Raw genomic sequence first — 25,509 nt, forward strand, 5'->3', positions numbered from 1 at the left:
AAGATATTGATTTCATTTACTTCCATAAATACCCAGAATTGGAATTGCTGGATCATATGGTGGTTCTGTTAAGTCTTTGAGGAAACTGTGGTATTTTCAATAGTGGCTGTAACAATTTACATTCCCACCAACAGTACAGAAGCATTCCCCTTTCTCCCCATCCTCACCAACACTTGTTATTCCTTGACTTTTTGATAATAGCTATTCTAGTAGATGTGGTGATATCTCATTGTAGTTTGCATTTGCCTTGGTTTGCATTTCCCTGATTAATTAGTGGTATTGGATACCTTTTCATCTACCTGTAGGTCATTTGTATGTCTTTGGAAAAATGTCTTTTGAGATCCTCTGTCAAATTTTTAATTGGATCTTTTTTTTTCTATTGAGTCATATGAGTTCTTCATATATTTTGAATATTAGCCCCATATATATTATTTGCAAATGTTTTCTCCCATTTCATAGTTTACTTTTCATTTTGTTGACTTGTTCAGTTTTGGTTTAGATGTCAAATCCAAAAATTATCAGGAAGGATGTCTAGGAGCTTAATCTCTGTGTTTTTCTTTTATGAGTTTTATGTTTTCACATCTTTCAATTTTGTATCCATTTTTATTTGATTTTTGTGTATGGTGTTAGAGTCCAGTTTCATTCTTTTGCTTGTGGCCCAATACCATTTACTGAAGAGACTCTTTTTCCCTACTGTATATTTTTGCCTCCTTTATCATAAATTGAGTACATATGTATGAGTTTATGTCTAGACTCTCTAAGCTGTTGCATTGGTATATGAGTCTGTTTTTATGCTAGTAACCACTCTGTCTTTTTTGTTTTTTGAAGTAAGCTCTACACCCAATGTGGGGTTTGAACTCAAGATCCTGAGATCAAGAGTCACATGTTCTACTGACCAGCCAGGTGCCCCAGTAACCATTCTGTTTTGATTATTGTAGCTTTGTAATACAATTTGAGATTGGAAAGTGTAAAGCCTCCAGCATTGTTCTTTCTCAAGATGGATTTGGCTATTTTGGGATCTTCTGTGGTTCCATACAAATTTAGGATTATTTGTTCTAGTTCTGTGAAAAATGGTGTTGGTATTTTGATAAGGATTGCACTAAATCTGTAGACTGCTTTTGGTAGTATAGACAGTTTAACAATATTTGTTCTCACAACCTGTGAGTATGGAATATCTTTCCATTTTTTGGTGTCAATTTCAATTTCTTTCATCAGTGTTTTATAGTTTTCAGAGTACAGGTCTTTCTCCCTGGTTAAGTTTTGTTTTTTTTTTTTTTTTTAAAGATTTATTTATTTATTTATTTGACAGAGATAGAGACAGACAGCGAGAGAGGGAATACAAGCAGGGGGAATGGGAGAGGAAGAAGCAGGCTCATAGCGGAGGAGCCTGATGCGGGGCTCGATCCCATAACGGTGGGATCACGCCCTGAGCCAAAGGCAGACGCTTAACCTCTGTGCCACCCAGGCTCCCCTCCCTGGTTAAGTTTTATTCCTAGGTACTTTATTATTTTTGGTACAATTGTAAATGGGATTATTTTCTTCATTTCTCTTTCTGCTACTTCATTATTAGTTTATAGAAATACAATGGATTTCTGTACATTAATTGTGTACCCTGTGTCATTACTGAATTTATGAGTTCTAGTACTTTTTTAGTGGCATCTTTAGTGTTTTCTGTATATTGTATCATGTCATCTGCAAATAGTGATGGTTTTACTTCATCCTTAACTGATACGGATGGCTTTCATTTTTTCTTGTTGTCTGATTGTTATGACGAGGACCTCCACTATTATCTTGAATAAAAGTGGTGACAGTGGACATCCTTATCTTGTTCCTGATCTTGGGGGAAAAGCTCTCAGTTTTTCACCTTGGGTATGATGTTAGCTGTGGGTTTTTTCATATATGGCCTTTACTGTCTTGAGGTATATTTCCTTTAAACGTACTTTGTTGAGGATTTTTATCATGAATGGGTGTTGTATGTTGCCTAGTGCTTTTTCTGTATCTATTGAAATAATCATATGGTTTTTATCCTTTCTCTTATTGACGTGATGTATCACATTGATTGATTGCAAGTATTGAACCCTCCTTGCAACCCAGGAATAAATCTCACTTTGTGGTGAATGATTTTTTTGATGTATGTTGGATTCGGTTTGCTAATAAATTATTGAGGATTTTTTGCCTCTATGTTAATCAGAGATATTGGCCTATAGTTCATTTTTTTTGTAGTGACTTTATCTGGTTTTGATATCAGGGTAATCTTGGCCTCATAGAATGAATTTGGGAGTTTTCTTCCTCTTCCATTTTTTGGAATAGTCTGAGAGAAATAGATACTAATTCTTTAAATATTTGGTAGAATTCACCTATGCAGCTGTGTAGTCCTGGATTTTTGTTTGTTGGGAGTTTTTAAATTTGATTGCTGGTAATTGGTCTGTTCAAATTTTCTATTTCTTCATGATTCAATTTTGGCAGGTTTTATGTTTCTAGGAATTTATCCATTTCCTCCAGGATGTCCAGTTTGTTGGCATATAATTCTTCATCATATCCTTTTATACTCCTTTGTATTTCTCTGGTGGTGTTTGTTTTTTCTCTCTTCACTTCTGATTTTGTTTGAGTGCTCTCTCTCTCTTTTTCTTTTGATGGACCTGGCTAAAGGTTTATCAGTTTTTTTTTTATCTTTTCAAAGAACCAGGTTCTGGTTTCATTGATTTGTTCTGTTGGTTTTTTTTAGTTTCTATTTCATTTATTTCTACTCTAATCTTTATTATTTCCTTCCTTCTATTGGCTTTGGGTTTTGTTTATTCTTCCTTTTTGTAGCTTCTAAAGATGCATGGTTAGGTTGTTTGAGTTTTTTCTTGCTTCTTGTGATAGTCCAGTTTTGCTGTAAAGTTTCCTTTTAGCACAGCTTTTACCACATCCAAAAGGATTTTGGACTGCTGTTTTTTCATTTTCTTTTGTCTCTATGTATTTTTTTTTACTTTCTTTTTTGTTTTTGTTTTTGTTATTTTTTTGGTTCACCCATTCGTTGTTTATTAGCATGTTATTTAGCCTTGCTGTATTTGTGTTCTGTCCACATTTTTTCTTGTGGTTGATTTCTAGTTTAAAAGAGTTGTGGTCAGAAATGATGCATGGTAGGACTTCAGTCTTTTTGAATTTGTTGAAACTTGTTTTGTGGTCTAACATGTGACCTATTCCAGAGAATATTCCGTGTGCCCTTGAATAGAATGTGTATTTCGCATTTTTAGGGTGGAATGTTCTGGATGTATCTGTTAGACCATCTGGTCCAACGTATCATTCAAATATAGTTTCCATGTTGATTTTCTGTTTAGATGATCTGTCCATTGATGAGTTCCCTACTATTATTGTATCACTATTGATTAGTCCTTTTGTTGGTTATTAGCTGCTTTATGTGTTTATGTGCTCCTGTGGTGGGTGCATAAATATTTACAATGGTTTTATCTCCTTATTCGATTGTTCCCTTTATGACTGTGTAGTATCCTTCTTTATCTGTTGTTACAGTCTGTGTTTTAGAATTTATTTTGTCCAATAAAAGTACCCTGGCTTTCTTTTCAATTCTGTTTGTGTGCTAAATGCTTTTCTATCCCTTCATATTCAATGTATATGTGTCTTTAGGTCTGTAATGAGTCTCTCGTAGGCAGCATATAGGTGGGTCTTAGGTTTTTATTCATTTCATCACCTTCTGTCTCTTGATTGGAGCATTTAGGCCACTTACAAAGTTTAGTCCATTTACAGTCAAAGTGATTATTGATAGGTATATGTGTATTGATATTGTTACTGTTTTATGGTTGTTTTTGTAGTTCGTGTTCCTTTCTTTTCTTGCTCTCTTTCACTGTTTGTTGGCTTTTGTTAGTGATATACTTAGTTCCTATGTGGGATGGTTTTGTTTTTGTTTTTGTTTTTTTTGCGTATTTATTACCAGTTGTTGAAATTTGGTTACCATTAGATTTATATATAACATCATCTGCATATAGCAGTGTATATGACATTGACGGTACTTAAGGTTGAGCCCATTCTAAAATTACTAAATTTTTACTCAGCTCCACCCCCCCCCCGNCCCCCCCCCCGTGTTTTAGGTATTGGTGTCATATTTTACATCCTTTTATTTTGTAAATCCCTTGACTGATTTTCATAGATAATTTTACTGCTTTTCTGCTTCCTGCTTTCCTTAATCCTGTTTATTGTCTTTCCTTTCTGCTTAAACAGTCCTCTTTAGCATGTCTTGTAAGGCAGGTTTAGTAGTGATGAATTCTTTTACTTTTTGTTTGTCTGGTAAAGTTTATTTCTCCTTCTATTTTGAATGATAGCCTTGCTGAATAGAGTTGGGCTGCAGGTTTTTTCTTTTAGTACTTTGAATATATCATGCCATTCCCATCCCCCCCCACGTTTATAATTTATTTATTTTTCTATTTATTTATTTACTTACTTATCTATTTATTTTTAATTATATGTTAGTCACCATACAGTACATCATTAGTTTTTGATGTAGTGTTCCATGATTCATTGTTTGTGTATAGCACCCAGTGTTCCATGCAATATGTGCCCTCCTTAATACCCATCACCGGGCTAATCCATCCCCAACCCCTGTCCCCTCTAAAATCCTCAGTTTGTTTCCCGGAGTCCATAGTCTCTCATGGTTCGTCTCGCCCTCTGTTTTCCCCCCTTTAATTTTTCCCTTCCTTCTCCTAATATCCTCCCTGCTGTTCCTTATGTTCCACAAATAAGTGAAACCATATGATAATTGCCTTTCTTTCCTTGACTTATTTCTCTTAGCATGATTTTCTCCAGTTCCATCCACGTTGATGCAAATGTTGAGTAATCCTCCTTTCTGATGACTGAGTAATATTCCATTGTATATATGGACCACATCTTCTTTATCCATTCATCTGTTGAAGGGCATCTTGGCTCCTTCCACAGTCTGGCTATTGTGGACGTTGCTGCTATGAACATTGGGGTGCATATGGCCCTTCTCTTCACTACATCTGTATCATTGGGGTAAATACCTAGTAGTGCGATTGCTGGGTCATAGAGTAGCTCTATTTCTAACTTTCTGAGAAACCTCCATACTGTTCTCCAAAGTGTCTATACCAACTTGCATTCCCACCAACAGTGTAAGAGGGTTCCCCTTTCTCCACATCCTCTCCAACATTTGTTGTTTCTTGCCTTGTCCATTTTTGCCATTCTAACTAGTGTAAGGTGGTGTCTCAATATGGTTTTGATTTGAATTTCTCTGATGGCTAATGATGTTGAGCATTTTTTCATGTGTCTGTTACCCATTCGTGTGTCTTCATTGGAAAAGTGTTCATATTTTCTACCCATTTTTTGACTTGATTATTTGTTTTTTGGGTGTTGAGTTTGAGAAGTTCTTTATAGATCTTGAATCTTTTGCTTTTGTTTCCCTTGCCTTTGGAGACGTGTAATGAAAGAAGTTGGCTGTGGCCTATGTCGAGGAGATTACTGCCTATGTTCTCCTCTATGATTTTGATGGATTCCTGTCTCACATCGAGGTCTTTCATCCATTTAGAGTTTATCTTTGTGTATGGTGTAAGAGAATGCTTTAGTTTCTTTCTTCTGTATATACCTGTACAATTTTCCCAGCACCATTTATTGAAGAGACTGTCCTTTTTCCATTGGATATTTTTTCCTGCTTTGTCAAAAATGAGTTGACCATAGAGTTGAGGATCCATTTCTGGAGTCTCTATTCTGTTCCACTGATATATGTGTGTTTTTGTGCGAGTACCATGCTGTCTTGGTGATCAGAACTTTGTAGTATGGCTTGAAATCAGGCAACGTAATGCGTCCAGCTTTGTTTTTCTTTTCTCTCTTTTTTTAAATTTTTTATTATGTTATGTTAGTCACCATATAGTACATCATTAGTTTTTGATGTAGTGTTCCATGATTCATTGTTTTGTTTTTCTTTTTCAACATTTCCTTGGTGATTCAGGGTCTTTTCTGGTTCCACACGAATTTTAGTATTGTTTGTACCAGCACTTGAAAAATGGCATTGGTATTTTGATCAGGTTGGCATTGAAAGTATAGATTGCTCTGGGTAGCATAGACGTTTTAACTATGTTTATTCTTCCAATCCATGAGGATGGAATATTTTTCCATCTTTATGTGTCTTCTTCAGTGTCTTTCATCAGTGTTCTGTAGTTTCCAGAGTATAGATCTTTACCTCTTTGGTTAGGTTTATTACAAGATATCGTATAGTTTTGGTGCTATTGTAAACGGAATCAGTTCCCTAATTTCTCTTTCACCAGTTACATTGTTAGTGTATAAGAAAGCAACTGATTTCTGAGCATTGATTTTTATCCTACCGCATTACTGAATTACTGTATGAGTTCTAGTAATCTGGGGGTGGAGTCTTTTCGATATAAAGTATCATGTCATCTGCAAAGAGTTAGAGTTTGACTTCCTTGCCAGTTTGAATAGCTTTTATTTCTTTTTGTTGTCTGATTGCTGTTGCAAGGACTTCTAGTACTATGTTGAACAATAGTGGCGAGAGTGGGCATCCTTGTCGTGTTGCTGATATTAAGGGAAAGGCTCTCAGCTTTTCCCCATAGAGAATGATATTCGCTGTGGGCTTTTCATAGATGGTTTTTGAGAAATTGAGGAATGTACCCTCTATCCCTACACATTGAAGGGTTTTATTTTTTTTAATATTTTTTTATTATACTATGTTAGTCACCATACAGTACATCCCTGGTTTTTGATGTAAAGTTTGATGATTCATTAGTTGCGTATAATACCCAGAGCACCATTCAATACATGCCCTCCTTGCTACCCATTACCACCCTATCCCATTCCCCCACCCCCTTCCCTCTGAAGCCCTCAGTTTGTTTCTCAGAGTCCATAGTCTCTCATGCTTCATTCCCCCTTCTGATTACCCCCCCTTTCTCTATCCCTTTCTTCTCCTACCCATCTTCCTAGTTCTTATGTTCCATAGATGAGAGAAACCATATGATAATTGTCTTTCTCTGCTTGACTTATTTCACGCAGCATTATCTCCTCCAATGGCGTCCATTTTGCAGCAAATGTTGAGAAATCGTTCTTTTTCATAGCTGACTAATATTCCATTGTATATATGGACCACAACTTCTTAATCCAGTCATCTGTTGAAGGGCATCTCGGCTCCTTCCACGATTTAGCTATTGTGGACAATGCTGCTATGAACATTGGGGTGCATATGGCCCTTCTCTTCACTACGTCTGTATCTTTGGGGTAAATACCCAGTATTGCAATGGCTGGATCATAGGGTAGCTCAATTTTTAACTTTTTAAGGGACCTCCACACTGTTTTCCAGAGTGGCTGTACCAACCTGCATTCCCACCAACAATGTAGGAGGGATCACCTTTCTCCACATACTCTCCAACAATTATTGATTCTTGCCTTGTCAATTTTTGCCATTCTAACTGGTGTAAGGTGGTATCTTAGTGTGGTTTTGAATTGAATTTCCCTGATGGCTAATGATTTTGAACATTTTTTCATGTGTCTGTTAGCCATTTGTATGTCTTCATTGGAAAAGTGTCTGTTCATATCTTCTGCCCATTTTATGATTTGTTTATTTGTTTCTCGTGTATTGAGTTTGAGAAGTTCTTTGTAGATCTTGGATACCAGTCTTTTATCTGTAGTATCATTTACAAATTTATTATCCCATTCCATGGGCTGCCTCTTAGTTTTTTTGACTGCNCTTGCCTTGTCTATCTTTGCCATTCTAACTGGCGTAAGGTGGTATCTCAGTGTGGTTTTGATTTGAATTTCCCTGATGGCTAATGATTTTGAACATTTTTTCATGTGTCTGTTAGCCATTTGTATGTCTTCATTGGAAAAGTGTCTGTTCATATCTTCTGCCCATTTTATGATTTGTTTATTTGTTTCTCGTGTATTGAGTTTGAGAAGTTCTTTGTAGATCTTGGATACCAGTCCTTTATCTGTAGTGTCCTTTGCAAATATATTCTCCCATTCCGTGGGCTGTCTCTTAGTTTTTTTGACTGTTTCCTTGGCTGTGCAGAAGCTTTTTATCTTGATGAAGTCCCACAAGTTCATTTTATCTTTTGTTTCTCTTGCCTTTGGAGATGTGCAATGAAAAAGGTTGCTGTGGCCGATGTCGTAGAGGGTGCTGCCTGTGCTATCCTCTAGAATTTTGATGGATTCCTGTCTCACATCGAGGNTAGATCTTGGATACCAGTCCTTTATCTGTGGTGTCCTTTGCAAATATATTCTCCCATTCCGTGGGCTGTCTCTTAGTTTTTTTGACTGTTTCCTTGGCTGTGCAGAAGCTCTTTATCCTGATAAAGTCCCATAAGTTCATTTTATCTTTTATTTCTCTTGCCTTTGGAGATGTGTCGTGAAAAAGGTTGCTCTGGCCGATGTCATAGAAGTTGTTGCCTATGTTCTCCTCTAGAATTTTGATGGATTCCTGTCTCACATTGAGGTCTTTCATCCATTTGGAGTTTATTTTTGTGTATGGTGTGAGAGAGTGGTCAAGTTTCATTCTTTTGCATGTAGCTGACCAATTTTCCCAGCACCATTTCTTGAAGAAAANGCTGTCCAATTTTCCCAGCACCATTTATTGAAGAGACTGTCTTTTTTCCACCGGATGTTTTTTCCTGCTTTATCAAAGATTAGTTGCCCAAAGAGCCGAGGGTCCATTTCTGGGTTCTCTATTCTGTTCCATTGGTCGATGTGTCTGTTTTTGTGCCAGTACCATGCTGTCTTTGTGATCACAGCTTTGTAGTACAGCTTGAAATCCGGCACCGTCATGCCCCCGCTTTGTTTTTCCTTTTCAAGAATTCCTTGGCGATTCAGGGCCTTTTCTGGTTCCACACAAATTTAAGGGCTGTTTGTTCCAGTTCTTTGAAAAATGTCATTGGTATTTTGATCGGGATAGCATTGAAAGTGTAGATTGCTCTGGGTAGTATGGACATTTTAACTATGTTAATTCTTCCAATCCATGAGCATGGAATATTTTTCCATCTTTTTGTGTCTTCTTCAATGTCTTTCAAGAGTGATTTGTAGTTTCTAGAATATAGATCCTTTATGTCTCTGGTTAAGTTAATTCCAGGTAACGTATGATTTTTGGTTTTATTGTAAATGGGATGGATTCCCTAATTTCTCTTTCTTCAGTCTCGTTATTCGTGTATAGAAATGCAACTGATTTCTGGGCATTGATTTTGTATCCTGCCACCTTACTGAATTGTTCTATAACTTATAGTAGTTTGAGAGTGGATTCTTTTGGGTTTTCCATATAGAGTATCATGTCATCTGCTAAGAGAGACAGTTTGACTTCTTCTTTGCCGATTTGGATACCTTTGATCCCTTTTTGTCTTCTGATTGCTGTTGCAAGGACTTCTAGTACTATGTTGAATAATAGTGGCGAGAGTGGGCATCCTTGTCGTGTTCCTGATCTTAAGGGAAAGGCTTCCAGCTTTTCCCCATTGAGAATGATTATTGCTGTAGGCTTTTCATAGATGGTTTTTATGAATTTGAGGAATGTACCCTCTATACCTACACTCTGAAGGGTTTTAATTAGGAAAAGATTCTGTATTTTGTCAAATGCTTTTTCTGCATCTATTGAGAGAATCATATGATTTTTGAATTTTTCTTTCTGGATAAAATCTAAGACACCGATTGATTTGTGAATGTTGAACCACCCTTGCATCCCAGGGATGAATCCCACTTAGTCATGATGGATAATCCTTTTAATGTACTGTTGGATTCTATTAGCCAGGATCTTGTTGAGGATTTTGGCGTCCATATTCATTAGGGAAATCGGTCTGTAATTCTCCTTTTTGATGAGGTTTTTGTCTGGTTTGGGGATCAAGGTAATACTGGCCTCATAGAATGAGTTTAGTAGCTTTCCTTCTGTTTCTATCTTTGAAATAGCTTTAGGAGAATAGGTATTAGTTCTTCTTTGAATGTTTGGTAGAATTCCCCAGGAGAAACGTCCGGGCCTGGAGTTTTGTTATTTGGAAGGTTTTTTTATCACTGACTCAATCTCTTCATAATTAACTGGCCTGTTTAAGAAATCAATTTTTTCCAGTTTCAGTCTTGGTAGTTTATAGGTTTCCAGAAAGGCCACCATCTCTTCCAGATTGCTTAATTTATTGGCATAAAGCTGTTGATAAAAGTTTCTAATAATCTTTGCAATTTCAATGGTGCTGGTCGTGACCTCTCCCTTTNAGCTGTTGATAAAAGTTTCTAATAATCTTTCCAATTTCATTGTTGTTGGTTGTGACTTCTCCTTTTTCATTCATAATTTTATTAATTTGGGTCCTTTACCTATTCTTTCGGATAAGTCTTGCCAGAGGTCTGTCAATTTGATTGATTCTCTCAAAGAACCAGCTTCTAGTTCTGTTGATCTGCTCAACTGTACTCCTGGTTTCTAATTCATTGATTTCTGCTCTGATCTTGGTCAACTGCTTCCTCGTGCATGGATTAGGCCTGTCCTTCTGTTGCTGTTCCAGCTTCTTGAGGTGAGAATATAAAAACTTCATTTTAGTTTTTTCTGTTCTTTTGAGTGAGACTTTGATGGCTATGTATTTCCCCCTTAGGACTGCCTTTGCAGTGTCCCATAGGTTTTGGACCATTGTGTTTTCATTCTCGTTGGTCTCCATAAATCGTTTACATTGATTTTTGATTTCCTGATTTATCGAATCATTCCTGAGCAGGATGGTTCTTAGTCTCCAAGTGTTTGAGTTTCTTCCAAATTTTTCCTTGTGGTTGAGTTCCAATTTCAAAGTGTTGTGCTCTGAGAATATGCAGGGAATAATTTCAGTCTTTTGGTATTGGTTGAGACCTGTTTTGTGTCCCAGAACATGGTCTATTCTTGAGAATGTTCCATGGGCATTAGAATAGAATGAGTATTCTTTGGTTCTGGGGTTAGTGTTCTATATATATCTATGAGGTCAACTCGTCGAGTATGGCATTCAAAGCCCTTGTTTCTTTGTTGATTTTTTGCATGGGTGTTCTGTCTATTACTGATAGTGGAGTGTTGAGGTCCCCTACTATTAAGGTATTTTTATCTCTATTTTTCTTTATTCTGGTTAAGAGTTGGCTTGTGTATCTTGCTGCTCCCCTGTTGGGGGCATATATATTTATAATTTTCATCTCCACTTGTCGGATACATCCTTTAAGAATAATATAGTGCCCTTCCGTGTCTCTAACTATAGTCTTTAGTTTAGAATCCAATCTGTCTGATATGAGAATTGCTACCCCAGCTTTCTTTTGAGGTCCACTGCTGTGAAAGATGGTATTCCATCCCTTTACTTTCAGTCTGAATGTATCTTTAGGTTCAAAATGAGTCTCTTATANTTGTCGGATACATCCTTTAAGAATAATATAGTGCCCTTCCGTGTCTCTAACTATAGTCTTTAGTTTAGAATCCAATCTGTCTGATATGAGAATTGCTACCCCAGCTTTCTTTTGAGGTCCACTGCTGTGAAAGATGGTATTCCATCCCTTTACTTTCAGTCTGAATGTATCTTTAGGTTCAAAATGAGTCTCTTATAGACAGCAAATTGATGGGTCATGTCTTTTTTATCCAGTCTGCAACCCTGTGGCGTTTTATGGGAGTATTTAGGCCATTTACATTGATACTGAGTATTGAGAGATATGATTTTAATGATGCTATGTTGCCAGTAAAGACTTTGTTTCTATCGATTGTGACTTTCTGTTCTGTATCACTCTTAGGGCCTTTTTACTTTTATGGAACCCCCTTAATGTCTCCTGTAGGGCTGGTTTCATGGTTACGAAATTGGTCAATGACGGGCGATTCTGGAACGTCTTTATTTCTCCATCAATTCTGAATGACAGCCTTGCTGGATTAAGGATCCTTGGCTGCATGTTTTTCTCTGAGAGAGCTTTAAAAATGGCCCCCCAACCCTTTCTCTCATTCCAGGTCTGTGTAGACAGGTCTGATGTAATTCTGATACATTTGCCTTGGTGCGTGAGAGATTTCTTTGCCCTGGCCACTTTCAGTACTGTATCCTTGGATCTAATATTTGCGAATTGCACTATGACATGACGTGGCGTAGGTTTGTCATGTTTGAGCTTGGGAGGGGTCCCCTCTGCCTCTTGGACACGAATGTTTGTTTCCCTTGGTAGATTAGGGAAGTTTTCAGCTACAATTTGTTCAAATATCTTCTAGACCTCTGTTTTTCTCCACCCCCTCAGGGATGCCGATGATTCTGACATTGGATCGTTTCATTGAGTCAGTAATCTCCCGTAACCTACATTCGTGAGCTTGGATTTTTTTAAGTCCAGATTCTATTTTCGCTTTTTCTTCTACTATCCTATCCTCCAGTTTGCTAATAGTTCTTCTGCCTCAGTGACCCTGGCCGACAGAGCCTCTAGTTTTGACTGCATTTGGCTCATGGAATTTTTAATTTCTTCCAGATTCGCTCTCATTTCCGCCCTTAGAGACCTACATTCTCATTAACATTTTCTTTAATACTTTTTTGAAGTCTACACATCATCTTGACCATTGTTACTGTGAATTCCATTTCTGGTAATTTGGTTATATCCATATCCATTAGTTCTGTGGCAGAGGCCACAGACTCATTGTCTTTTCTTTGCTGGGGGAGGATTTCTCCTTCTCGTCATTCTGATGAGGAGAGGTTGCGGAGTTGTCCGGAGCCCAAATTATTGACCAGGATCCAGGCCGTGCGCCCTTGTTTTATAGGGATCTTAGGGATGTGGGGCTTCTTGATTTTTCAGCCTGCCTTCTGGGGGAGGGGCCTGCCGCGCCAATACTCAGGCAACCCTGTTTGGGTAGAGTCTCCGTGTCCCCTGCAAGGGGGGATGGGAATTGGCACACTGTGAGCCGGTATTTCCAGGCTTTTGTTCTCTGGCGGCTTTCCCTGGTGGATTGCTGTGTCTCTTCTGAGAGAGCAGCAGTAGCTGAATCTGCCTCTGTCTCAGAGCAGAGGGATCCCAGACGGTTCTCCACTGGTGTTCTGGCCACTTTAACTCTTTTTCTGTTGGTGCTGCTCAACCCTGCAGCATCCCGGATTGTGCGCCACACAGCCGGCATCCCAGCTTCACTTCCAGGGCCGGCGCATCTCTGTCCTTTGTGTTTCTAACACCGCCAACCGCCCTCTCGTGCTCCAGAGCTCCGTTTCAGTGTGGCTTGCGTGCATTCTGGAGCACCGGTTTTCAAACTTGTCGCACACGTTCCCCGGCTCACGGTCTCAGTCTGCTGTCTCGCTGGTGCCAGTCCACAAGTCTGCCCGCTCCCCTGTGCAGGTGGCTACCACTTCCCGGCGCCCAAACACGGTGGCTCCCTCCTCCTTCCGTTTGTCTTCCTATGTCTGTGCGCGGCTTCACGGCTCCCCGCTTCGTACCTCGATACTCATCGCTGGAGATGTTCATTTGTAGAAATCCAGATGTATCTTCCTGCATCTCAGGCTGATTCCATGGATGTTCAGGATGGTCTGGTACCTATCCAGCTCGACTCAGGGGACCAACTGAAAAAGGGGACCCCTACTCCTCCGCCATCTTAACTCGATCCTGCCCTGAAGGGTTTTAATCAGGAAAGGATGATGTATTTTGTCAAATGCTTTTTTGCTTCAATTGAGAGGACCATATGATTCTTGTGTCTCCTCTTATTAATGTGTTCTATCACACTGATTTGCAAATGTTGAACCACCCTTGCATCCCATAGATGTATCCCACCTGGTCATGTTGGATGAACCTTTTAATGTACTGTTGGATCCTATTAGCTATGATCTTGTTGAGAATTTTGGCGTCCATATTCATCAGGGATATCGATCTGTAATTCTCCTTTTTGATGGGGTCTTTGCCTGGTTTGGGGATCAAGGTAATGCTGGCCTCATAGAATGAGTTTGGAAGTTTTCCTTTTGGTTCTATTTTTTGAAACAGCTTCAGGAGAATAGGTATTATTTCTTTTTGAATGTTGGTAGAATTCCCCTAGGAAGCCATCAGGCCCTGGACTCTAGTTTTTTGGAGGTTTTTGATCACTGCTTCAATGTCGTTACTTGTTATTGGTCTATTCAGGTTGTCAGTTTCTTCCTGTTTCAGTCTTGGTAATTTATAAGTTTCCAGAAAGGCATCCTTTTCTTTCAGGTTGCTTTGGCATATAGTTGTTGATAATAATTTCTAATAATTGTTTCTATTTCCTTGGTGTTAGTCGTGATCGCTCCCCTTTCATTGATAATTTTATTAGTTTGGGTCCTTTCTCTTTCCTTTTGGATGCATCTGGCCAGTGGTTTATCGAGCTTATTAATTCTTTCAAAGAACCAGTTTCTTGTTTCGTTGATCTGCTCTACTGTATTTCTGGTTTCTAATTCACTGATCTCTGTTCTAATCTTAATTCTCTTCTCTTGCGTGGCTTAGGCCTACTTTGTTGTTCCATCTCCAGTTGGAAGATGTACCTTACAAGGTGTAAGTATAGGGTCTGTATTTTAGGTTTTTCTATTCTCTTGAGTGAGGCTTGGATGGCTATGTATTTCCCCCTTAGGACCGCCTTTGCAGTATCCCATAGGTTTTGGACTGATGTATTTTCGTTCTCATTGGTTTCCATAAATTGTTTAAGTTCTTCTTTAATTTCCTGGTTGACCCCAACATTCTTAAGTAGGATGGTCCTTAGCTTCCAAATGTTTGAGTTTCTTCCAAATTTTTTCTTGTGTTTGAGTTCCAGGTTCAAAACATTGTGGTCTGAAAATATGCAGGGAATAATATCAGTATTTTGATGTCGGTTGAGGCCTGATTTGTTTCCCAGTATGTGGTCTCTTCTGAAGAAAGTTCCATGTGCATTTGAGAAGAATGAGTATTCTGTTGTTTTAGTGTGGAATGTTCTGTATATATCTGTGAGGTCCATCTGGTCCAGTGTGTCATTCAAAGCTCTTTTTTCTTTGTTGATTTTATGCTTAGATGATATGTCTATTGCCAAGAGTGGAGTGTTGAGGTCTCACTACTATTAACATATTATTATCTATATATCTCTTTATTTTGGTTAACAGTTGGCTTATGTAGTTGGCTGCTCCCATGTTGGGGGCATAGATATTTGTAATTGTTAGATCCTCTTGTTGGATAGACCCTGTAAGAATGATATAGTGTTCTTCTGTATCTCTACAGTCTTTAGCTTAAAATCTAATTTGTCCAATATGACAGTTGCTACCCCAGCTTTCTTTTGAGGTCCATTGGCATGAAAAATGGTTCTCCATCCCTTTGCTTTCAGTCTGGATGTATCTTTAGGTTCAAAAAGTGTCTTTGTAGACAGCATAGGGAGGGGTCATGTCTTTTTATCCAATCTGCAACCCTGTGGAGTTTTATGGGAGCATTTAGGCCATTCACATTAAGAGTGGTTGTTGAGAGATATGATTTTAATGTCATCATGTTGCCTGTGAAGTCCTTGTTTCTATAGACTGTCTCTGTAAATTTCTGTTCTGCATCACTCTTGGGGTCTTTCTACTTTTGTAGGACCCCCCCCTTCATATTTCTTTCAGGGCTGACTCGGTGGTCACATATTCTTTCAGTTTCTGCCAGTCTTTATAGCTCCTTGTCTCTCCATCCATTCTGAATGACAGCCTTGCTTGATACAGTATCCTTGGCTGCATGTTCTTCTCATTTAGTACCCTGAATATGTCTTGCCAGCCCTTTCTGGCTTTCCAGGTCTCTGTGGGCATGTCTGATATTATTCTGATGTTCCTCCCTCGGTGCCTAAGAAATCTCGTCCCCCTCGCCGCTTTCAAGATTGTTTCCTTGGTTCTAAGATTTCCAATTTGTACTATTATATGTCGTGGTGTTGGTTTGTTCTTATTGATCTTGGGAGGGGTCCTTTCTTCCTCTTGGACATGAATGCTTATTTCCTTCCCCAGATTAGGGAAGGTCTCAGCTATGATTTGTTCAAATATATCTTCTAGACCTCTCTCTTTCTCCACCCCCTCGGGGATCCTGATAATTCTGATATTGGAATGTTTTATTGAGTCAGTAATATCTCTCAGGTTAATTTCTTGAAATTGGATTCATTTTTCTCATGCCACCTTTTTTTCCATCTTTTCTATCTCGTCTAACTCACTAATTCGTTCTGCCTCGTTTACCCTGGCAGTCAAAAGCATCCAGTTTAGACTCCATATCATTCATAGCATGTTTAAGTTCAGCCAGATTAGATCTCATTTCAGCCCTTAGAGATTCTATATTTTTGTTATTATTTTTCTTAAGCCTAGATAGTGCCTTGGTAGTTACTCTGAAATCCATTTCTGACATCTTGGTTATATCCATATCCATTTGTTCTGTGGCAGAGGCCACAGTCTCTGTTTCTTTCCTTTTTTGGGGGTTCTTCCTCTTATTCATTCTGATGAGGTGTGGTTGCAGGAATGTACAGAGTCCAAATTATTGACCAGAACCCAAGCAAGATGCACCTGTTTGATAGGGACCTTAGGGATGTGGGCCTCTTGTTCTTCTAGCCTGCCTTCTGGGAGAGGGGCCTGCCACGCTGATACTCAGGCAACCCTATTTGAGCAGAGTTGCCCTGCCTCCTGTGAGGGGGGCGGTATCGGCTCAGTGAGAACCAGTTTTGGGGGGCTTTTATTCTCTGTTGGCTTTCCCTGGCAGCTTTCCTTGTCTCTTCTGAGAGAGCAGAAGTGACCGTATCCAAACCTTGTCTCAGAACAAAGAGATCACAGTCTGCTCTTCACTGAGCTCTCCAGGACACACCAACTCCATTTCTGGTGGTGCTGCTAAAAACCTGCAGTGTCTTGGTTTGTGCGCCCCACAGCTGCTCTCCCAGTCCTCTCTCCCACGGCTGGGCACATCTCTGCCTTTTGTGCTTCTAAAATCGTCAGCTGCCCCCGGTTCGCATGAATGCCCCGTACGTCCAGGTTTCAGTCTGGGGGGCTGCCCTAAAGTCCTTTCCCTGCCACTGCAGGTCTGCGAGTCTGCGCCCAGTCCCCATCGCGGGACGCTTTTGCCTTCCCAGCTCAAGAGCACGGAGGCTCCCTCCCCCTTCTGTTTATCTTCTGATATCTGCCTGCGGAATCACAGTTCCCTGCCTCCTACCTCGAGACCAACCACTGGATGTGTTCTCTGTGTAGAGATCCAGATATATCTTCTTACATCTCAGGCTGATTTAGTGGGTGTTCAGAATGGTCTGATAGCTATCCAGCTCGATTCAGGGGACCAGTTGAAATGGGGTCCCCTACTCCTCTGCCATCTTTCCCCCTCCCCCAGTTAACCATAAATGTGAGGGTTTCTTTTTGAACTATTTCATTAGATACATGGCTATCCTTATGCCAATACCAGACTGTCTGAATTACCATAGTTTATAAATTTTGAAATCTTGTAGTGTAGGTTCTCTGTCTTTATTATCTTTTGAAAGTGGCTATTATAGGTTCTTTATATTTCCCCATAAAATTTGGGATTCATTTGTTATTTTCTACAAGAAAGCCTGCTGGGATTTTAGTAGGAATTTTTGTTGAATCTGTAGATCAATTTGGGGAGAAATACCTTCTTAACAATATTGAGTCTATTAGTTCAGGAACATTATATAGCTTTCCATTTATTTAGATCTTTATTTTCTCTCCTTATCCTTTTTTTTGTTTTTTGTTGTACAGGTTTTATACTCTTTTTTTTTTAAGATTATTTATTTATTTATTTGACAGAGATAGAGACAGCCAGCGAGAGAGGGAACACAAGCAGGGGGAGTGGGAGAAAGAAACAGGCTCATAGCGGAGGAGCCTGATGTGGGGCTCGATCCCATAACGCTGGGATCACGCCCCGAGCCGAAGGCAGACGCTTAACCGCTGTGCCACCCAGGCGCCCCATACTCTTTTTTTTTTTTAAGATTTCATTTATTTATTTGAGAGAGATCACGCATGGGGGGGAGGGGCAGAGGGAGAAGCAGACTCCCCGCTGAGCAGGGAACCTGACATGGGGCTCTATCCCAGGACCCCAAGATCATAATCTGAGCCGAAGGTGGACACTTAACCCACTGAGCCACCCAAGTGCCCCCCCATGTCTTATGCTATGTTGTTAAATGTGTTTCTAGGTGTATTGTTTTTCTTTCTGTTGTAAATCAAAGTGTTTTATTAGTATTTTCAGAGTCTGCATGTAGTGTATAGAAATAGAATTGATTTTTGTGTATGATGATCTCAGGACTGTGGCCATGTGGTATCTTTTGAAAATACAGTTGACCCTTGAACAAAATGGTTTAACCTGCATGGGTACACTTATTTCCTTCTTTCCCCCGATAAATACAGTACAGTACTGTAACTGTATTTTCTCTTATGATTTTCTTAATAACATTTTCTCTTTTCTAGCTTCCTTTATTGTAAGAATACAGTATATAATATATATAACATACCAAACATGTTAATCAACTGTTCGTTATCAGTAAGTCTTCCGGTCAACAGTAGGTTATTAGCAGCTTAGTTTGGGGGGAGTCAATAGTTACAGCTTTTCGACTGTGCAGGAGTCAGCACCACTACCCCCTGTTGTTCAGCTCTGACATGAAAGTGTTTATTGGCAGTACGATATAAATGAATGGGCAGAGGTGTGAATCAGTAGTACTTTATTTACAAATTTACATCCTCTTTGTATTTTGTAGGCAGACTGCAGGCTGTAGTTCTCTAATCCCTGTTTTGTATACATAGTTATGATATTTGCATATAAACACCATTTGTGTGTGTGTGTTTCAGTTTATAATCCTTTCATATCTTGTTGTCTCTTAACACTGGATAGAAAATACTATAGAAGATAAATGAATATTGTAGGATCAGAAATCTTTGTCTTACTCCTTAGGGATAACGAATTCAATATTTCACTGTTAAGAATAATGTTAACTGTAGAATCTTTTGTAAATGCTCTTTATCACGATAATGAAGTTCTCTTCTAATCTTCCATTGTTAAGTATTTTTAAAAAATCTTGAATATTTATCAAATGCTTTTTTATCATTCATGATAAAACATCATCATGAAATTTTTGTCCTTTATTCTTTTAATAAGGTATATTGTATTAATTGGCTTTTAGCTGTAAACCAATCTTGCATTCTTGAGATAAAAACCTTTGGTCATGTTTTATAATCTTTTTTGTTAGTTGCTGAATTTGATTTGCAATTTTTTTTAAGTAAACTCTACCTCAGCCTGGGGCTTGCACTCATGACACCAAGATCAAGAGTCACATGCTTCATTGACTGAGCAAGCCAGGTGCCCCTTGTTTGCTTTTTTTTAGTGACCTCTGTGCCCAGCATGGGCTGGAACTCACTCATGACTCTGAAATCAAGGGTTGCACGCTCTACTGCCTGAGCCAGCCAGGGGCTCCTGGTTTGCTCTTGTTTTTTGTTTTTTTTGTGTGTGTGTGTGTGTGTTTTTTTTTTTTTTTAAAGATTCATACCTCTATGTTAATGGGTCTCTTGGTCTATAACTTTTATGGTGTCTTTTTCTAGTTTTAATATTGGGGCAATACTGGCTTCATTGAATGAATTGAGAAGTATTCCCTCCTTTATTTTCTGAAGGAGCTTGTGAAGGATTGGTATTATTAAAGAAAAAAAAAAACCAATCTCACCGAAGAAGCCATGTAGGGCCTAGGCTTTTCTTTTGGGGAATTTTTTTTTTTAACTCTAAGACTGTGCCCATTTTCATTGTGGCTTCAATATTTTCTTTTATGCATCTGGATTTTGAATAACATTTAGAACATTTCCTTTTATTCAACAGCACACCAATCCATTCTCAAACATTTCCATTGCTCCCCCTCCATCCACTCACCACTCTCTCCAGTGACTCTTTTGTCTCCCCCCAAGCAATGTAAGTCTTCTGAATACATCTTCTGAAAAATCAAGGAAATATGACCAGCCCCCCATTCAGGAATACAATTTTCCAGTATCTGACTCTAAAGAAATGGAAATCTATGTTTTCCCTGATAGAGAATTCAAAATACTTGCAAGGAGGTTGAGTAAGCTGCAAAAACAAACAAACAAAAAAAACCCCAAAAAAAAACAAAACACACACAAAAAAACAAGCAGAAATACTGGAACTTAAGAATACAGTTAAATAACAAAAAGTGAAATACAGAGCATCAGCAAAAGAGATAACCAAAAGAGATAAACTGTGAACTCGAAGTCAGGCCATTTCAAACTATTTAGTTAGAGAAGAACAAAGAAAAAAATTAAAATGGTTAAGAAAGCCTATATGAATTAAGGGAGGCCATGACGAAAAGCAATTTAGACATTGTGGAGTCCTGGAAGGAGAAGAGATGGAGAAAGGGACAAAAAGCTTATTTAGAGAAATAATGACTGAGAACTTCCCAAATCTGAGGAACAATTTGGACAGTCAAGTTTAGGGAGCTCATAGGTCCCTAGATTTAAACAAAAGAGATCTTCTCCAAGATGCACTATAATAAAACTGTCTAATAACAAAGACAAAATTTTAAATCAGGAAGACAAAAAAGTCCTCATATACAAGGAAACTCACATGAGGCTATCAGTGGATTTAACCTTGCAGACCAGGAAAGAGTGGGTATATATATTCTAATGCTGAAAGAAATAAGCTGCCAACTAAGATTATGTTATCCAGCCAAGCTTTGCTTCAGAAATGGAAGAGAGAGACTTTCCCAGATGAACAAAAAGCTAAGGGAGTTCATTACCACTTCACCTGCCTTACAAGAAATGTCAGAAGGAGGTATTCAAGCTTAAATAAAATGGCACTAATTAATAACATGAAAAAATATGAAAATATATAACACATTAGTAAAGGTATGTATATACTCAAATTCCGTTACTTGAATACTACAATATGGTGCTCTTATAACCATTTGTTTTTAGTATAACAGGTAAAGGACAAAAGTACTAAAAATAACCATAGCTACAATTATTTGTTAATGGATACACATTAAAAAATGGTAAATGGTGACATGAAAAATGAAATATGTGTGTTCACTTCAGCAGCACATATACTTAAAAATTGTTGGCATGATACAGAGAAGATTAGCATGGCCCCTGCAAAAGGAGGACATGAAAAATGAAATGTGTGCATGGGGATGAAAGAGTAGAGTTTGTATGTGTTCTAAATTGATTTATCAGTGTAAAATAGACTATTACATCTGTAAGATGGTTTATGTAAACCTCATGGTAACCAAACAGCAAAACCAATAGTAGACATAGAAAAGATAAAGAGAAGGGAATCAAAGCATAGTACTACAGAAAATCATCTATTCACAAAGGAAGACAGCCAGAGGAATAAAGGAACAAGGCACTACAAAACAGCCAGAAAACAATAAAATGGCAATAAGAAGTCCTTACCTATCAATAATTACTTTAAAGGTAAATGGATTAAATTCTCAAACTGAAGGCATAGTGTTGCTGAAAGATTGTAAGAATAAGAACTAATTATATGCTGCTTATAAGAAACTCACTTCAACATTAAGGACATATATAGGTTAAAAGTGAAGGAATAGAAAATGATGTTCCATGCAAATGAAAACCAAAATATAAGGCAACTGTTCTTACATCAGACAAAATGTACTTTAAGTGAAAAACATTAATAAGAAAAGAAGGTCAATTCATCAAGAGGCATAACAATTGTAAATATGTATGTATTCAACATTGGAGTATCTAACTATACTAAAAGAATAGTAGATATGAAGGGAGGAATAGACAGAAATACAATAATAGTAACGGTCTTCATTACCTCACTTTCAGTATTGGATAGATCACCCAGATAGAAGATCAGCAAGGAAACACTGAACTTGAACTATCCTTTAGATGAAGTGGACCCCCTTTGCTCCGTTTGCCCTGTGATTATTACCTTGTATAGGAGTATGGTACTTTTGTTATAATTGATGAGGCAACATTGATATATTATTAATTGAGGCTCATAATTTACATTTGGAATCACTCTTTGTGTTGTATAGTTGTATGAGTTTGTAAAATGCATAATGTCATGTGTCATATAGCATCATGTTATATCATTACAACATCACACAAAATAGTTTTATTGCCCTAAAGATCCCCTGTGCTCCAACTATTCATCTCTCCCTCCTATTCCACGGCATCCATTGATTATTTCATTGCCTTTATAGTTTTGTTTTTACACAACGTCATATAGTTGGAATCATACAGTATGTAGTCTCTTCAGAGTGGCTTTATAAAAAATTGACCCAGGATTTGTTTTAATCAGGTATGGTAAGACACAGAGATGAGTCAGGAAGCAAGACGTTTTTATACTTACAGGAGGTACAGCATGCAACATAGGTTTGCATGGGGAAGCACCAGCATCTCTTTTGAGGTAGAAAGAACAAGGAAAAAACGTGGACAAGAGACTTTACTGTGCTTTCTGCAGAAAGGAATGGGTGGGATAGGGTAAGCAGGTTTAGGATTAATTAGTTTGAACAATCTCAGAAGGCTTTGTGGCAAAGCATTGTTCCTAGTTGCTAGTATATGGCTCTGGGATGATTAGGGCCTTTGTAAAAGATCAGTTGGCTCTATTTGTGTGGATTTATTTCTGAGCACTCTTTTCTGTTTCATTGATCTGTCTATTCTTTTGACAGTACACAGAGTCTTGATTATTGCATCCTTGTAGTAAATCTTGAAGTCACTGTTAGTGCTCCAACTTCTTTATCTTCAGTATTGTGTGGACTTATTTTGGGTCATTTGCCTTTCCATATGAACTTCAAAGAGTCAGTCAACATCTACAGAATAACATGCTGAGATTTTGATTGATATAGTAATGATTCCATAGCTCAAGTTTGGAATAACTCATCTTAACAATACTGAGTGTTCGTATCTATGAATATGGAATGTTTTTTCTTTTATTTAGTTCTTTTATTTCTTTCATCAGTTTTTTTCTGTTTTATGTATATTTTTTAGATTTATTCTTTATACTTTTTTATGTGCTAAATGGTTGTTTTTAATTTTATATTGTTCATTGCTGGTATGTAGGAAAGAACTTGACATTTGTATATTAACCTTGTAGCTTGCAACCTTGGCTATAATCACTTATTAGTTCCAGGAGTTCTTTGTTGTTGGAGTTTTGCATTGTCAACCATGTCGTCTGCAAACAAAGATGGTTTTATTTCTTCCTTTTTAATCGATGTACCTTTTAGTTTTTTTTCTTGACTTGTTCCATTAGCTAGGACTTCCAGCACAATATTGAAAATAGTGGTGAGAATAGATAGGTTTTTGTAGATGTTCTTACCAAGTTGAATAAGGGATTCAGTTTCTTTAATAGGTACGGGCATAGATTTTCTTTTTGCATGTGTATTTTGCTAATTTTGACCTTTTAGGATTTTGTTTAAATTATTTAATTAGTTTTCATACAGTTGTTCATAGCATTTCCTTATAATACTTCTAATTTCTGTGATATCAGTAGTCAGGAACTTTTTCATTATGGATTTGAGTAATTTGAACCTTTTCCTTTTTTTATTTTCATGATCATTTTAGATAAACATTTCTAATTTTGTTCTTTTAAAGAAATAAATTTTGGTTTTATGTATGTTTTTTTTTCTATTCTCTCATTTATTTTTCACCTATTCTTGATTTCTTTAATTCCTTTTGTTTCAGGTTTTTCTCTGTAGTTGGTGTACAAAGTTAGGTTCTTCCTTTGAGATCTTTTAAAAATATTGGCATTTACAGCTATAAATATACCTTTATGCAGTGCTTTATGTGCATCTCTTAAGTTCACTTTCTGTGATTCATCTGAAAGTATTCTAATTTTCCTCATGATTTTTTCTTTCACATTTTGATTAGTTAAGAGTGAGTTGTAGGGGCACGTGGGTGGCGCAGTTAGTTAAGCATCTGACTCTTGGCTTTGGCCCAGGTCATGATCTCAGGGTTGTGGGATCAAGCCCTGCTCTGGCTCCAGGCTCAGTGGGGAATTTGCTTGGGATTCTCACTCTCCCTCTGCCCCCCCCCCAGTGCTCTCTCTCTAAAATAAACTTTTTAAAAAGTGAGTTGTATAAGTTCCACATGGTTGTGATTTGTGATTTTTTTCCACATTTTTGTTATTGACTTCTAATTCATTATCAGAGTGTATTTTGTATGATTTTAATTTCTGTAGATTTATTGTGACATGGCATAAGGTATGTTCTTTTTTTCTTTTTCTTTTTTTTTGTGGGGGAGGGGGGTGCTTCCAAATGTTTTTTTTTTAGTAATTTTTATTTTATTAGTCACCATACAGTACATCCCCAGTTTTTGATGCAATGTCCCATGATTCATTATTTGCATATAACACCCAGTACACCATGTAATATGCGCTCTCCTTAATACCCCACAGCAGCCTATCCCAATCCCCTACTCCCCTCCCCTCTGAAGCCCTCAGTTTGTTTTCCAGAGTCCACAGTCTCTCATGGTTCATTCCCCCTTCTGTTTACCCCCCCTTCATTCTTCCCTTCCTTCTCCTACCGATCGTCCTATTTCTTCTGTTCCATAAATGAGTGAAACCATGTGATAATTCTTTCTCTGCTTGACTTATTTCACTTAGCATAATCTCCTCCAGTGCCGTCCATGTTGCTGCAAATGTTGGGTAATAGTTCTTTCTGATGGCCAAGTAATATTCCATTGTATATATGGATAAGGTATGTTCTATCCTGGAGAATGTATTGTGTACTTGAGAATAATGTGTATTCTGCTATTATTGGTTAGCGTTTTTATTGATGTCTTTGATCTGGGTGGTTTATAGAGTTGCTCGTGTCTTCTGCTTTTTGTTGAACATCTTCCTAGTTGTTCTAGCCATTATTGAAAGTGGTTTGAATGTTCTAATTACTGTTAAATTGTCAGTTGTTACTTCATGTATTTTGGAACTCTGTTTTTAGGTGCATTATTTGTCACTGAAGCATTTTTATGATAGTAATTTTGAAATTCTTGTAAGATAATTCCAATATCTTTGACATCTTTTTAATGTTTTCTGATGGTCTTTTCTCATTTAAGTTGAATATTCCTCATTCTTGCTAGGATGAATAAGTTGTTATTGTACTCTGGTAATTGGTGTTATGACATTCTGGTTCCTCGGTAAATGTTACTTGGTGAGCTGGGATTTAGTCATGGCTCTATTCACACAGTTTATGGAGGCCCCCACTAGGTGGAAGGGGAAAAGGCCTTTGTTCTGTTGTGTTGAGTGGTAGTCAGAGTCTGATTATACACTGCCTCTTCAAATGTCTGTCAACTAGTAGAGGGTGGAACACCAGTTAGTAAGTGCCAGGTCACAATGATAATCAAGACCTAATCACACTCACACCCTCCCAGTGCACCCGTCCACGAGGAGAAAATGAGGTGTGTTTTATTTCTGGGCTATGATGGCAGTGTTCCACTCACATCCTTTTAGGGTCCACATTATTGATGTGCCAGGATTGGCAGTCAGGTCTCTGCTCATTCAGCAGCTGAATGCACCCACTGTTTGGGAGAAGGGACATTGCCTCTTTATTCCTGAGCTGGGATGATAGGGCTGTGCACACACGAAGCCTTTGCAGATACTTACTGGCAAGGGAGCGGTGCTGCTGGCTGTTGTGCAGAATGGTGTGGGAGACAGGCATTTCTCTTTACTGTTCAG

The 25,509-nt window shown here is 38.1% G+C and overlaps 1 long non-coding RNA gene and 1 other non-coding gene across 2 annotated transcripts in view; both read left to right on the top strand.

The window, feature by feature from the left end:
* Nucleotides 1–25,509, top strand: part of LOC117795154 — a 57,066-nt gene that overhangs the window by 18,214 nt on the left and 13,343 nt on the right. The window lies entirely within an intron of this gene.
* LOC117795374 lies at nucleotides 20,897–21,000 on the top strand. The gene has a single exon (XR_004619341.1). It is a non-coding gene; the product is annotated as a U6 spliceosomal RNA (small nuclear RNA).

Source organism: Ailuropoda melanoleuca, chromosome 12, assembly GCF_002007445.2.
Source record: "Ailuropoda melanoleuca isolate Jingjing chromosome 12, ASM200744v2, whole genome shotgun sequence".
Lineage (NCBI taxonomy): Eukaryota > Metazoa > Chordata > Mammalia > Carnivora > Ursidae > Ailuropoda > Ailuropoda melanoleuca.